General features: G+C 41.7%; 1 protein-coding gene across 3 annotated transcripts in view; it reads right to left on the bottom strand.

Moving 5' to 3' along the window:
• The window catches only part of dennd1b (DENN/MADD domain containing 1B), a 114,966-nt gene that overhangs the window by 71,296 nt on the left and 27,420 nt on the right, over window positions 1-16,250 (bottom strand). The window lies entirely within an intron of this gene.

The following is a 16,250-nucleotide window of genomic DNA, read 5'->3' as shown; positions in this document are numbered from 1 at the left end:
GGCGACATGCTACTTTTAAAGAAATAGGCCTAAGCTTCCACTTTTATTGCTGCTCAACACTAATTCCCTGAGAAATAATTACAGTGGGATATACTTAGCAATAGGAGGTTGAGCGTTACACCAGGTGCTGGGTGGATTTGACACGTGACAGATCACTCTGTGTGGGCCAGGACTGAGTGTCTTAAACACACACGTATGCACCTCCTCTATTGGCCGCGTACCATCGATAAAAATGGGGAAACCAGTTTTTAAGAGCAGAGCAAGCAGGATGATCTTAACCATTAAACCTAACCGTTAGTGTTCTTCATAAACAGATTAAATGCTAAACTCGGCATGAGCCATGGTGTTTCATTTTGGGTGTGAACTTCATGGGCAATATTCACTTTCCCATATGCTCGCAAAGCGAGTGAGGCATTGAAGCATTGTGGAGAAATGTGGATAGAAGGAAAAAAAAAGAATTAAAAAGGGTAAAAATATGAAAGAGAGAACCTAAAGAAAGGCAGAGGCAGACTGAGAGGGGATGTCACAACGAAGAAAGAGATGGAGACAGTTGGACATAACAGTATAAAAGGTGAGGAAAGAAGGGAGGGAATGAGAAGCAGCTCAGTTCATGCCCCTCTCCCCATGCACCAAGGACTCCTCCCTTGGGGGGCTCAAGACTTTAAGCCCCTGCCCTGCTTTATATTCCCCTGGCTACAGCAGCCAGATCAATCTTGCTACCAACCCAATGTAACTCAGCCTAGTTTGGTGTAGCCTGGCCCCTCGAGCCCTGCAGACAGGGTGTAGTTTTATAAGGGATAGAGACTGGTGGCAGGAAAATTTGTAAATGTAACACAGGCATAATATTAGATTCAGGCTTTGAAAGGACTGAATCAGTGTTTTTGCATGTGTTATCCAATTACTGAAATTTTGATATTATTGTCAGCTGTTTTGAAAGCACACTGCTCTTCACTGTGCAATCCATCACAGCAAACACCATGTTGGCTTTTATTTTTTTATTTTTTTTTTTGTCAAAGTTAATTTATTATTTCCTGGCAATGGAACTGTAAGTGCAGGCTGATTTGAAAGGTCTGTGCTGTATTACCACACAAAAATAACATAAGTCAAAATAATGCAGGCAAGATGTGCACTGTGATGGATTACTTAACTCAAGTCAGGTCGTTGCAACCAGATTTTTTTTTCCCCCCCCACCACATGGAAATATAATAGAGAACAATTAAAGTTGGAAAGGTAGTAAAGTTGAAATGAATGTTGAAAAACAGCATGATATGCTTCACATCTGTATGGCAATACAACTGTGAACAACACTCGTCTGGTGTATCACACATGGCCAATGAATGTGCTCAAGTCATCAAGAACAGAGGCGCTGAAACTGCTCCCAACAGTTGTAACTTATTACATGAATAATGAGGACAACATTGTCATTGTACAAAATATTGAAAATACAGAGATGCAGCAACTCAGATTCTGAAAAAAATAAGAACACCTGGGAGAAAAGGATCGCCATGTTTTGAACAGTATCCATTAAATTTCAAATGCTACTAAGAAGCTTTATAGCTGATGCATTTTAAAGTCACAGGTATAAACAATACAGTCTATATTAATTATACAACTGCTAAAATCTGCAATAGCATTTTCTGTACAATGACGTACAAACTGAAAAGAAAGACAAACTGGCTCATTAGGAGAACTGATCAATACCTCTTTCAAAAAGCATAGAGAGTCATCTTTAATACGAGTGTCATTGCAGTGAAGGCTGAATGCCAGATGCACTGACAACCCCAATGTGTCTTCAAATGGATCGCTTTGCCCCAAAGATTTAGACAAAAACATTGAGTTACATTGTACTTTCCTGCATCTTCACTCAGCAGCCTAAGCTCAAGAAGATTAAATGTGATGTTCTTTCTTTTCAACACTGACCCCGAAATGCATACTAAACCTTTCATTGGCAGCACTTTTGGAAATCGGAGAGCTATCCAAAAACATACATTTGAACTATGAGATGATGATCAACTTGAGCACCGCTTCACATTTCTCTCCAACCCAGTGGTGCAAGCAACAATTCATCAATTAATTCAGTCAGCTACTTATTGAAAGGGCTTAAAAATCAACCAAAAAAACATCCAATAATCCCCAAAAAATATCAAGTTGGTAATCAATACAATTTTTTTTTCACTTTTAAGAGTCCAGAATCAGAGAATTTTGGGTCAACAAGAAATGAGTACTACCAAAGCAGGTGTTCCTAGAACAATTTGAAATATATGGACGTTTTCTCCTTAAATTGTTCTTAGCATAACGCAACACATAAAGGAAAAGAAGACTGAATATAAAACTAACCCAAGTGTTATAGAGATTTTGGTGATACACTATCCCTGAAATCAACCAGTTGAATAAGGCACTAGCAGCAGCTTGAGTATGGAAATCTCTCAATAAATTTCTCAATTTATTGGTCCAGGTTTTCAATATTTTTAGATAACAAACTTTAACTTTATGACTATGGGAATTCAAACCACTTATCAAACAAGTAAAACCTTTGAAAAACAAACACATAAAAACTTGTTTGCTCTTAGTTTTGGCTCATCTCAGTCGGTAACTTCATGAATGTAATTTTCTCTTTTTTTGCTTTACTTGCATGTTATAGCACTTTGAGATAAAAGTTAAGTTAGATTTTTTTGTAGAGCAGTGTCAGCAAAGAAGCCACTTTGTTTGAGTCCCATATGCCAAACATACTGTATACGGCTACAGTATGTTGCACCAGCACCCACTGTGGTGTTTCAGCCAGCCTTTAACAGCATAACGACACAGTCAGCAAGGCTAACACATCAGCGCTGAAAACAGCGTCTGAACTCACCCTTTCTTCACCTCTTCCTTCTGCACACTCTTGTGCCCTCTTCATCACCTTCTCTCTTCCTTCCCCGCTCTCTCGTTCCCCCCCACCCCCGAAACTCCATCCTCTTTCACCTCCTTCCTAAACCCCCTGTCGTCATCTTAGATTCCCCCTTCCTGCATACCCCACCTTTTACTCACCCTTACCAACGCCCCTCGTCCCCTCTCTCGCCCCCCTTTTCCCAATTAGTCTGTCTGTGTGCAGCTACCCAGCCGATCTCTGCCCATCCTGCCGGTGCTGGTTCGCTCACCCAGCCCCTCTGGCGAACATGACAAAGAGAGATCCTCAGTATTCAAACAGACACACTGCTTTCAAATGCCGAATGGCAGGGTCGACCTGGGTGCAGCTTTAAGCAAAATATTCAAATTCTCGGGCTTTCTTTTTTAAGAATTTGCATGGATATGCATTCATTTGCAATGTGTAAAGGCACAAGGACAGCTGAGCCTTGGTTTGAGAGAGACAGAGAAAGGAAAAAATAAATAATGCAGAATAAAAATGTATGATGGTATGAAACCTTGATTAGGTACACTTGGGCACTGGAAATAAGCGTAAGATTGGTAAAACACAAAGTTAAAAACAAATGACTGAAGACACCAAGTGGCTGCTGAACTGATGACTATTGTCAGCACTTTTCCAGCCAAGGAGAAGTGAGTCTGATTGAATACACTGTAAACTGGAGCACTTCCCGAACAATTTCCTGTCTCTTCAATAATGTGAACACTGCACCAATTACGGAACAGTTACAGGATACCATGCACAACCTAAAAAGAAGCATAGGAAGAAAGAGACAAAAAAAAACAGACATGATAGAGACATGTAAAATTTCAATGTTTCACATTTGAATGATGTTGAAACAAAAACTAATAGCAGTAGGGAGCAGAATGTAATACTTGGTTGTTTTCATATTTCTAGAAAACGGAAGACCTATAACAAAGTCTTGCTGTTTCTTGTTTTGTTTTTTAGGGGGTATTTTCCCATGCCAGAGCTATTTTGCATTCAAATGCATGGTGGAATCAATAATTGAATCAATTAATATAGAAAAGGCACCAGAGACAGATAAATCTACTGTCATGTTCTCGACCACAACACATAAATTCAATGCCTTACAAGCATTCAACGATCTATATGAGCAAAAATGTTTCCAATAATATTCGCTGGCTGCTGCTTCTTTCCAACAATGCATTAATTTAGTGGCTCAAGGAAATAAACAGTGGTACAGTAACTGCTGGAAAGTGTGACTTTAAATCCCTTTATATTTAAAAATGGATTGACCACAGAAAGACATGCACCCCAATTCATTAAACAGGTAATTTGCTTTTGAGACAAACAATTTTCTATTAAAGCAACTCAGAGTTACTGCAGTTTATAGAAACAGGACTTTTTGAGAGCGTCAAACGGGATTAAATTCCTGATGTCAGGGCAAATCCCTGCCTGCACAAGGTCACACTCTGGAATAACACCCTTTCATGTGACCTTTACCTTTAACTTTTATGCTGAATGCTGCAACACTCCAAAATCGCATTCGGCTAGATACTGGTGAACCCATTTTTCACCCTTTAAATGAGATGATCACTTGACAAGTATGATGTCAGTGGGATACAGGGAAATGTTTAAAGGTCTTCTACTTAAATGGAGCAAAAAACTGAATTCAATCATTTCATTCATTCCACTGGCAGATATTATATGTTTTTAGATGTTTTTACTATCACAAGCAACAGTCATACATGCATTTTTGATTAGATTACATGAAAATGCATCTAAATATATGAACACTATAAGTACATTTCCTCTCTCTGAAATCATTGAGAATTATTAAAAAATTGAAATGATCTATGCATAATATATCAGATGAGATCAATACTGAAAAAAACATTCTATTATCAACAACATACCTGTTCTTGTGGCAGTCACAAAGATCAACTGGGACAAATTTTTAAAGAAACTGGTTTAGATTCGTGTATATTTAAAACTTGTCTTGTGTTTTTAATGTAAATTGAATGTCTGCATTATAGTTTTCACAGGAATAACTGAGTTCCTATATGAGTCCACAGCTGTGTTCTACTACTGGCTCATCAAATTTACAGGAGTGAAAAATGCATTTGAAACACTTGGTCTGATGCAAACAGAGGTAGGGCAAAACTTAAAAACACAGTGTAAATGTGAGAGCAAGTTAAAGAAAAAGACAAAAATGTGTGTGAAAGAGAGATAAAGACAGTGACAGACAGAAACAGGGGAGATGCTGGAGGAGCCAGATTTAGAGATGGAAAAACGAAACGAAAAAAAAAAAAAAAACCTGAAGAACTGTGAGCAGAGCAGAAGAACAATGGGCAGAGGCAGAGCTTCCTCTGGCCGCTACAGACCTCAGACCCTGCAGAGATTCCTTTCATTAGGCTTTAATAGTATGCTGCCGGCTTGCCATTCTGACCTGCGCTCTGTGCCGGTAATAAGAACGGCCTTCAGAGCCGGACCAAAGCAACAGAGCTGCTTGAGAGGGGGAAGGTGGGATGGAGGGTGGAGAGAGGTGGAGGTTCACATGAGCCTATGAGGTGCACTTTCAAATTGACATGGGGGCGTTACATTTTCACATTCTTGCTCACTCTGCCCTGGCTGATTGGACAGGGAGATGTGGGGAAGAGGGAGTTTTGTCTTTCTGGATACAAAAAAAAAATAATAAAAATCCCTCTCCAAGTTTCTGTTCCCTGTGACCCCTCTGGTGCAGAGCGCCAGGGGAAGAAGGTTATTTTGATGAACAACAGTTCTGTGTTATCAGAGCCATTCTCCAGGAGGAATCAAAGATGGCAGATTGATCTGTTCTGGCCTTTTAAAGCATTTGCCAAAACCTGACAGGTAGAGTGTATACGTCCTTCTATTCATGTCTGTATGTGCCATCTCTACACCAAGAAGAAATTCTATTCTTCAATCTATACTTCCGGAGCCTTAAAGACATCCCAAAGCCTAAACCCGTGACAAAATGAAAAACTTAGATTGGGTCTCTGAAGAACCACTCAGTTGCCCTACTCCACATTTATATTCACCTTGTGACAAAATATTTCTGGGAAACTAGAAACTTAGAAATCACTGCATCCATCAGGTCCTGATTGAAGCTTGTCAAAACAAGCCATTTTTTAATGTGTCCCCCCCCCCCCCCCCCCCCCCCCCCCCCCCCGCCCCTTATTCATTTTAGGCTATATCACATGTAGGATAGATTTAATAATTTACAGTTACGTGAGCAATAACATCCCCTTAACCTCCCACTGTCCAGCCCCAAACTTGTCCACCGTCGATCAGCAGTTAATGAGTCACCTCCAACATAACGACATTCCACTAGGGCAGTATACATGCCATCCATTGTATTACACTCATTTATTTTCGGCTTATTGCACAATGGGTGTATTTATGTTTTGGGGTGAGAGGGCATATTGCTTGGAGAATAAGTATGTGGCGTCAACAATAACAGTGCACATTATTCCAGTGCTAATACCCTGTCCTGCTGATGTCCTTTCTACATATCACAGATGGGCTCAGACAGGGAGAGCGGCAGTATTATGCCTCTGCTGAGATCTTCCACTGAATATATTACCATGTGATAGGGGGAGATGTCTCACTCCCTCAAACACACACACACACACACACACACACACACACACACACACACACACACACACAGCGAGACACACACTTGTAGTGTTGGGCCAAGAGAGCTGCATATGCCCCAAACATACAAGCATGGGTTTCATTAATGAAGTGCCAGGAGGAGAGGGAGAGTGATATAGAAAGATAGCACATGCATGTGTGTGTGTGTGTGTGTGTGTGTGTGTGTGTGTGTGTGTGTGTGTGTACCAAGTAGCCGGGGGGGATTTCCTTCTTTAAGCTTTCAACTCCCACTGGGCTTAGCTCCACTGTATGAACCCTGATGTGGGCCTGCCTCTAACACATGGCGTCACACACACACACACACACACACACACACACACACACACACACACACACACACACACACAGAATGTATACACTGAAGCTCAGCAGGGGTGCAGTAGTGCAACACTGGCTCCTAAACATTTGGCCATGGACGTCTCACTGACAGATGTACATGGAATCTAGCAGAGAGGGTCAGGTCATCACTGCGTCCTGCTTTTCCTCCGTCTCCTTAGTCTCCCTTCCCTGCTTCATCACTCTCTCTGTTTCACACAACGCCTTAATTGTCATTTTTGGTATCTCTGTCTGTAACTGGCGGCTGCTGGTTGTTCCTTGTATGGGGTGGTAAAAGGAAAAATGCATGCCAGCTCAGCCACGTGGCTCCATGTGTGATCACTTTGTTGGCAGCAGAATGCGGTTGTGGTAAGTTGGGCATCTGATGCCATGAATCTGAGTTTTCTGGTTGACAGGAACAACCTGTTTCCAAACGCAGCGCTCTCTTTCTTCATTTCTGACTGAAGCCATAATACTATTGGGAGTTTGGCAGCATTCTCAAATAAAAGTGCACATTTTTGGAGAGTGTGTTCAGCAGCATTACACAGAAAGCTTATTGAACATATGGTAAAGTGAACAGTGAGCTCTGAAGGACGGATGTAGAATGCAGGATTTTCTTATGTAACAAAAACAAGTTGGAACAATGTTTTGTCACATCACTAACCACCTCTCTATTCCTCATTTCTAAAATCTTTGTTCCCCTAGTATAGCCACATGTGCAGAAACTGCATCAGGGAGAAGAGAACTATAGGTACGGATGTGAATATCTCACACAAGATAGTGAAGCCAGGCGTACAGTATTGGAAAGTTATGAAGCACAAATATTTCACAATCAAGTTTTAAAACGCTAACTGCACTTGCATAAAAACATCTGAACAATATGCATCAGAACTTGGTCTGTTTTCAAAACAGAAAGTCCATCAGTGGCTATACTCACTTGGTCCAACGATTCAAAGACATGCTTAATATATTAAACAGTGGCTCTAAATTGACCATAGGTCAGCGTGGACAGGTTAGTGTGTCTCCCTATGTGAAACCTGTAATAAATTTGTTCAGAATGGTTTCTGATCTACACCCATCTATTGAATGTGATAACTGTGAGGGGAAACATTACAAGCCTGAAAGCGAACAAGAATAATCTAACAAGAGAGCAGATATAAACCAACAAATCGTCCCCGTCCTGACTTTTAGCAGGAACGTTTGAGGCTCTTGACACAAAGGGAAAGAGCAGCTTGAAAAAAAATATCTTTTAACCCTTAAACTCTTATGTCCCTATTGACAGCATTCAGCCAACCACAGCTGTTAAACTGTTTATGATATCTACAAAATGCAAAAACGGCTAGAATACAATATTTATTTCAGTGGCCTTCAGGCCTTCCACAGCACATCTGTTCAATCACAGTCAAGGATTATAATGCTTCATTTGTGAAATGCTTTTCAATGAAAACAGCATTGAAACATTTAAAAACTGCAAGATATTAAAAGTTGAATGCATCTAAAAGGAGGCTGCACAGTGGAGCAGTGATTAGCACTCTTGCCTCACAGCTAGAAGGTCCTGGATTCAAATACTGGCGTGTGTATGTGTGTCTGTGTGTGTGTGTGTCTGTGTGTGTGTAGGTTACCTCTGGGTACCACGGCTTCCTCCCATGGTCCAAAAAACACACGTGAGGTCAACTGGTGACTCTAAATTGCCACTAGGTGTGAGGGTGTGTGGTTGCCTGTCTCTATGTGTTGGCCCTGCGATGGACAGGTGAAATGTCCCAGGTGTAAACTGCCATCGCCCACCAGTAGCTGAGATTGGCTTCTACACCCCACGACCCTCATCAGGATCAAGCAGTTTAGAAAATCAATTCAATTCAATTCAGCTTTATTTATATACAGCCAAATACAACACAGTCATTTCTAGGTTGCTTTAACAATGAAAAGCCAACAGATCCACATGAGCAAGCATCAGCGACTGTGGGAAGGAATTAATGTATCTAAAAGAAGCAGGAGCAATTTTTTTGACCCGATTACACAGACCATCAGATGATTTTCAGGCGAGCCTTCTTCATTCCCTTTAGCCTTGGCCAAGGGGAGTTGTGGTGTCCACTGATCATCAGGTGTTTCGACCCTGAACCACAGCACCCTCCCAAAGGTGGATCGGCAGTGGTGACCAGATCACTGCCCACTTCTTTCTCCTGTCTTGCAGCTTCGCTCTGCTCTCCTGTTCCATAACCAACAACAGACTCTCTCTGCTCACTACCCCAATCTGTGAGCTGTCTTTCCTTCCCTGTATCGCTCATTTTCAGCCATCTGAGTTGTTCCTTCGCAGTGTGGATTTGGCTCTCTGGGGTCCCTCCTGATGTTTTGAGGGGACACAGGTGCAGAGAGATCTCCAGTATCGTGGGGTGATCCCTGTCTGGAGCTCTCCTGCGTCCCACCAGGTGCTACTGCTGTGTGCTTTATCTAAGACATCTCTATTTCACACTTGGCACTGACTAGCTGTAGTTTAAGTTTTTTTTAATTCATTCAGGTCTTTCTGCAGTGACACTTTACTTCCGCTGCCTTTTTGTGAGCCTTGCCTTTGTCCTTAATTCATTCCTGCCATCGTCCTCTCCCCACTATCAGGAGAGTCTGGGTGTATTGCTCAGTGTTCTGTCCTCTTGCAAGTTCTGTGCATGAAGTTGCTAACCTCACGCACTCAGTAAAGACTTTCCTGCAGGTCATCTGTCTCCTCAGTCACCCGTCCTCCTTGGTTGAGATCCAGACTTTCCTGGAAGTCACTGGTTGCCCAGAGGTACTTCAGTATGCGCACTTATTTCCATAAAGCCAAAACAAAATTGGTAATGAGAAGGATGAAGGGCTTTGTATGGGTCCAATAAAATCGTTCAGATTTGAAGTAGTTCTGAATTAGTATCTCTATTTTCCTTTCAGTGAAAAAGTGCGTTCTTGCAATTTTTGTTTATTTCATTCCAGCAGTGAAGTGCCGAGACTGACATTTTAAAAATGAAATGCAAAAACTGAGTATGTTATGTCCTCACCTGTTGGCTTGTGCAGAATTGAACTTTAAAGATCTCATGTTAGTGGCATTTTTTTAAAGACTTTATTTAAAAAAAAAAAAAAAAAAAAAAATTTAAAAAACATCAAACTTGTTTCAGGAGTACTGCTGTACAACAGTCAAAGTGCAATTAGTGGATGTAATGGGTGGCATATCATATGCGTACATCTGTACATTAGTAGATCCATCGCCGCTCACCTGCAGCTTGGAGAGCAAACGCAGCCAACGGTTCTTTACTCCACTGCCAAAACACAGCGCCACTTTCTTTTCACCAGCCTCAGGCCGATGTTGGAAAGATGTGAGCAACGGGGCGTAAAAACACTTCCCTTGCTCTCCTTTTCCCTCTCTACCACCCTTCTTCTCCCATGAAGCCAGCCCAGAGGTCAGCGCAATCAGGACCCATGAGCAACAAAGAGCCCTAGTTAGGCGTCCAGCTCAGTGCCCAAGCCAAAGGCCAGCTTAGTGGGGCGAGACTGTCCATTAAGCAAGACCCTGGAACACCCTGGGGATCCGAGGTGAAAGGGGTTAGAAAGAAGAATAAAAACAGTATCAACCCATGCACATACACACGCGTATTTTCAAAGACATACACAGATCATATGAGGCCTTGTTTGACACAGCTGTCAGGGTGCAGTGAAGGGGAAAGACAAGACCCTGTGACACACTGAGACACACACAGACACAGACACCCACACACACACACACTGATATTTAGATCTATCGCACCATACACACATTATCTTTCAAGTCTGTTTTCACATTTTCTTTATTGTTTTGGGGTTTGCTTGCTTGTTTATTTGTTTTTTTTTTTTTTTTGGGGGGGGGGGTGGGGGGGTTCGGGGGTGGGGGTAGTCTTCTTATTTAAGCCACTTCTGATGCAGCCAAGGAGGCAGAAAAAGCATTCTCGACACTCTCTGCGTGTCCTGTAGCTTTACAAGTCGTGTGAGGAAGCTGGTTTTGTCCATCATCATATCTCAGCTACATTCACGCTACACACACTTCATTCAAGTATGTGCTGCATTAATACCTTGATATAGATTATATATTTCCCACAGGAAAGTGTGAGTGTTTCACATATGAAAGTCTCGAAAGTTAGGCTCTATGTATAACTCCGATGTTCATGAAAACACAATATTAAAAAACATTTTGTGCTATCGACTCTTATTTCACAACATCCCTTTCTTTTCTCTCTCCTTCATTTTCTCTCACTTTCTTTCACAAACTGCCATGCCACATGCCTCTCACCTTGAATCCATCTCTCTACTTCCCTATCACTCCAATCTCATGACTTCCTCACCTTCCTCTCACATTCCCTGTCACTTCCTTGTTGCCATAAATCTCCTTTAAAACTCATCCACTTTCACTTTACTTCTCCACCTCCCTTTTTGTATTATGTCTTCCACCTCTCTTATCAGGATTGCTGGGTTTCAGTTCATCCTTTGGGTGCTGTGTCAGGCATCAACTGAGGGCCACATACCGTCTTCAGGTTGGCATGCCGTGCTCCTTTCAAAGCAAAGGTCTGCACACCCACATGGACACCTCCACCAACACTCTCCTCCTCTCCTCAGGGTCAGTGCTCACCTCCCTGTGGGCTCAAGCCACCAATCATGTCCACCAGCTCATCTTCTTTACCCCAATCCCTCAGACCACTGCTACTTCACCAACCCCATCGACCTCTCCTTGCCCGCCTCCCCCACCCAGGACCTGTCCACAGAGCTGTGGCCACCAATCACAGCATGTCAGCCAGCCAGTCCTGATGGAGCACGGTGTCAGAGCAACACTCAAGAGCTGCCGAGGATGAACCCTCGAGAGACTTCCCGCCTCTCCTCTTCTCCTCCTCTTTGTCTGTCCCTCCCTTCTTCCTGTCTGGTTGATGACACAGTGAGCTGAGACAGATATGCGATACAACATGAGAAGGAAATAAGTTGAGCTTAGCCTAAAGTCATGGTATCTCAAAAAAGTTGACAGTGGTTGAAATCTAAACAAGTGAAAATATAGGAACATCTAAGCATTATATTTATAAAAGAAAAGTCTGTTTAGAGACTATTTTAAACCCAACTAAATGTAGAAAGACTGGAACATTTTCAAGATTGTTGCTATATTTGATCTATTCTCAATTCTAATGTGTCAAAGGCACATAGTATGGAGATACTGAATGTTCAGCTGCAGTAAAGCTTGATAAGAACATGTTATAATTTTAGACACCTGCTGTTTACAATCTTAAGAATTACATGCAGAAGATCAACAAAGGAGAAGCACATATAAACAGTACTGCTCAGAAGCTCCGTAGTGCAAGACACAATCAATCAATCTATAGCTCAGATTCTTAGGTTCATATAAAACAACAGTCTTAAGGAAAATTAGTCTGTTTTTCCCGGTTTGTACACATTGCTGCTCCCTTCACCACCTCCATGTTCAAAATGCAGCAAGCTTATAAAATCATCATGCCACGATATCGTCAACATACTGTACAGAGGGAGAGTACATTACTTCATTACTTCCACAATTTTACTTTGTAGTAATAAGTGTGTCCATATCAAAGCGTTGATATCTCCTTACGATCAAATCAAATACTTTCTTAGCCGTGGTATCACTGAGTAACAGCATGTTAAACGCTGAACTCAATGCAATGTGTAAGTGAAAGATCAAAGGTTCCTTATTACAGTAAAATGGGTGGAATATCCATGGAGAGTTAACATCAACTTTACTTCATATTTAGAAGAAAGTCTTCCAGTAAAATGCGTTTATAATTCAATACTTCCTTTATTTCTCTCTGGATATTATGTTGCAATCAGATGGGAAGAAAAAAAGTGCAATTTCTCGCAACAGTGGCTTGTAAGGGGAAATATGAGATAAGAATTGTTGAAACAAGAGGGTTGATGAACTGGAAGAGAGCAAAGTATGCAAAGGGTACTGGAAGGATGGAGAGAGTGCAAAAAATAACAATGGAGAGAAAGACTGTGTGAAAAGAAGACTGAAGAGAAAGTGAACAAAACTATAACATGCTGGATAACTGTAATAATAATAATAGTTGTACTAAGAGACCATATCAAGTCTGACCAAAGTATAAAAAGACATTGGAATACTTGGTGTACATATATATTATCTATAAGTAAAATATAGAGAGTGAAATGCAATGCAAATCTAAAAGCCACAACATTCAGCACTTCGTAAAGTGCTGCACTTCCTTGAGAAAGAAAATATTTATTGACAGCTTGCAAACTCGACAGCAAGATATTGGCACGAGTTACTGTGAGTTAAAAGGTTTAGAACATATTTATTTTAGGTATTTAACAAATATCTACCCATGTATATGTGTTGCAGAAGTACACTGGTCTTTCTAGATTATCTAAACTGAACAAGATCTGAACACTGATTTGTTAAAACCCAATGCTGAAAATGCATAAACTTTCAACGTAGAGAAACACGAAAAGATGCAAAAAACATATGAAAAATTAAGTCGGCATTAGAAAGATTGAAAAAATGTTTTTGCAGTAGTTTTGGGTGAGAAAGCACCAGCAGTACAGTGTATGTGTGTGAATAACTTCACATTTTTAAATACTGTGGAGTTGCTGACAGCCTCTCCAAGTTTTCAAATGATCCCCTGTTTGTGGAACTTGCTGAGTGTTTATCATATTATCCTCTGTTCTTTACAGAGAAGAGAAGTGGGCTCTCTATATACTAGACTGCGGTTAGCTCGAATTAACTGGCAGAACCATTTGTGTGTGTGTTTGTGTGTGTGTGTGTGTGTGTGTGTGTGTGTGTGTGTGTTTTCTGTCTGCTGTGTTTTTTCCACAACTTTGGGATGAGATCTGAGAGGAAACGGACAGATTTCCATCTGTCTGCTTCATTTGCAAAAAAAAAAAAAAAAAAAAAAAAAAAAAAAAAGGGGGGGGGGGCTCTCACGATTCAAATATATGCTTTAGCCACCTCTCCTTTCTCCCTCCCTCTGTGTCTCTCACTCACTACCTCTCTTTTCCATCTTTCTCTTCCTCTGTCCCCCCCATCCAAGTGGCATCTGTGGATGACCAGGGCACTGAGTGTCTCAAGGGCTGAGGGAGGATTGGGGTTGGGGTTGGGGTTGGTGGGGGGGGGGGGGGGGGGGGGGGCGGGGTAAAGGACCGAAGGAGAAAGAAGGAGCAAGCGCCTCTCACTTCATATTTCCCTCGCACCACCCTGGCGTGCCAGCCAGCCTGCAGTCTGTTCTCCTTTGAGCTTTCTATTCTACCACTGAACAGAAAAAAAAAAAAAAAAATCAATTCATATTTCCATAATCCACAGTCCTGTCTGTCTGCATGTCTTTGTCCCCCCTCCCTCAACCTCCCTCTTCCATCCCTCTCTCTCTCTCTCTCTCCCTCTCTCTCTTCTTCCCTGGGGTAGACTAACCCCTCCACCCCAATCCTACGGCCTACAAATGTCATTACGCAGAGCAACAATAACAGCCTAAACAAAAGGAGGCCTGGCTCTGAGCTCTGAGCCCCTCTGCAGAGACTGTTGGCTGCTGCTGCCATATGCTGGCCAGCTCGGGCACCAGAGAGACACAGAGACTGTGGCTACAGAGGACTCCAGCCTTCAGCCCCACAAAGGAGGAAAGGAGCCTTAATCCTGGTAATGAGGCCCGTGAATGCAGCCTTTATGTATACGGGCGAAAGGGCCAATCCCTCTGTACACAGCACGCTAACTAGCCATCTTAAGGGCCATCTTATCCACACAAACGATCTGGTCAACAACAGAATGAAAGAAAAGTAAGGTTGTGGGGGACTAAAAAGAGGAGACATTGAAGTGGAACGACGAGGCCCAAGTCAACACAAACACTATTTTTACCCCATTCATGTCATCTATCTTGGCTTACAGTGTGGGTTTTTTTTTTTTTTGGGCGGGGGGGGGGTTCCCCATTACCTCTGTCTCCATTGCTACAATTTCCTGCTCCTATCTCTGTAAGCTCACACACTTGTTACCTCACTTCCCTTTACCTCTCACTCTGATAGCATGCTCTGGTTCTTGTGGGGCAGGCAGATATTGCCTGAAGCATCTTTCTAGAAGTCCGTTTATTCCTCAAAGTGGATCAGAGAGGCAAGAGAGCTGCTTAAACTCACAAGCTACGCTGCCGTGTTGAAATATAAGCCTACCCACATTTTTTGTTGTCTCAATTTTTTTTTTTTTTTTTTTTTTTCCCCCTGCTTGTAGACTTAATGCCTTCTGTCAGGCTGATGTGCTGTTGCAGTCAACTGTCCAGTGATTTGCTCTGGGACTTTTGGCACTGAAACAATATGCTCCACGCCTTATTTTTCCACTGTCAAATGTCTGTCTTCTGCCAATCTTGGACTGACAGTGCAGCAATCACACACAGACATGAGCAACCCAAACAGCTGAGAGCAGGACTTGTCACAGCAACAGAGAAATGGCTCAACCTGATCCACTTACAGTGAATGTAGATATAGATTCATGCACATAATATTAAAACGTGTGATCATTTTATCAAGTTAGACCTTAACTATTGTACTTTGAAAAAGACACCCTGCTGAGGCGGTGCATTTTCCTGGGGGTAAGGAGCGAGCTTTTTCAAATAAAAGCAAATCAAATCAAGTCTGCGCACTGTCCCCTTGAGAGAACTGATAAAATATGTGACTGGCATAAAGGATAATTCAGGTTTGTGACAACTTGGGTCCTGTTTTGTAGTTTGGGGCCATCATTTTTATTAGAGTTGATACCTTATTTTTCATCTATTTCACCGTGTCGAGACCAAACACACAAACATTATCACATTTTGATAAGCAGGGATCCAAGATTAACGTTTTAACGATTATTTGGAGTACTACAGCTGTGTGTTTCCACTGAAAACAAGTTACTCTTCCAATAACAATTCTAGTTTTTTCCTAAATTTAAATTCCTCACCCAGTTCATTTACATTTTTCTTTTAGTGTAAGTTAACGTGAGGCCCAGGGCTGTTTTGGCACTAAAAGCTGGATTGGCAACACATCACATCATGAAGGTGACAGAATGTAACATTGAATTTTAAAGAACTGTATATTTCGCTTTTTGGAGGTTCATTTTACAAGGTCAGGTTTTGGGCTGATAGTAATTTGCTGTATAGATTAAGCCCATGCACAAAACAACATGAAATATGGATCAAACATAAATGCAAGTTATAAGAACCCAACTAGTGAAAAGTTTGGTCCACTGTATTTACCATATGTGCGCTCATTATTGAAGATAACTTGACACCCAGGAAACCTTAGACCTGTTTAGAGTCTGATCATAAATTGCTCCTTTCAAACCCTATTAGTTTTGTTGCTGGGGATCTTAGGTCTTCTGACGTGTGCAGTGTTTTCAGCAAGAATCGAAGCAGATGCA

The sequence above is a fragment of the Salarias fasciatus genome, chromosome 23, assembly GCF_902148845.1.
Source record: "Salarias fasciatus chromosome 23, fSalaFa1.1, whole genome shotgun sequence".
Lineage (NCBI taxonomy): Eukaryota > Metazoa > Chordata > Actinopteri > Blenniiformes > Blenniidae > Salarias > Salarias fasciatus.
The sequence above is the reverse complement of the archived record's forward strand: the minus strand, read 5'-3'. Positions and strand labels throughout refer to the sequence as shown.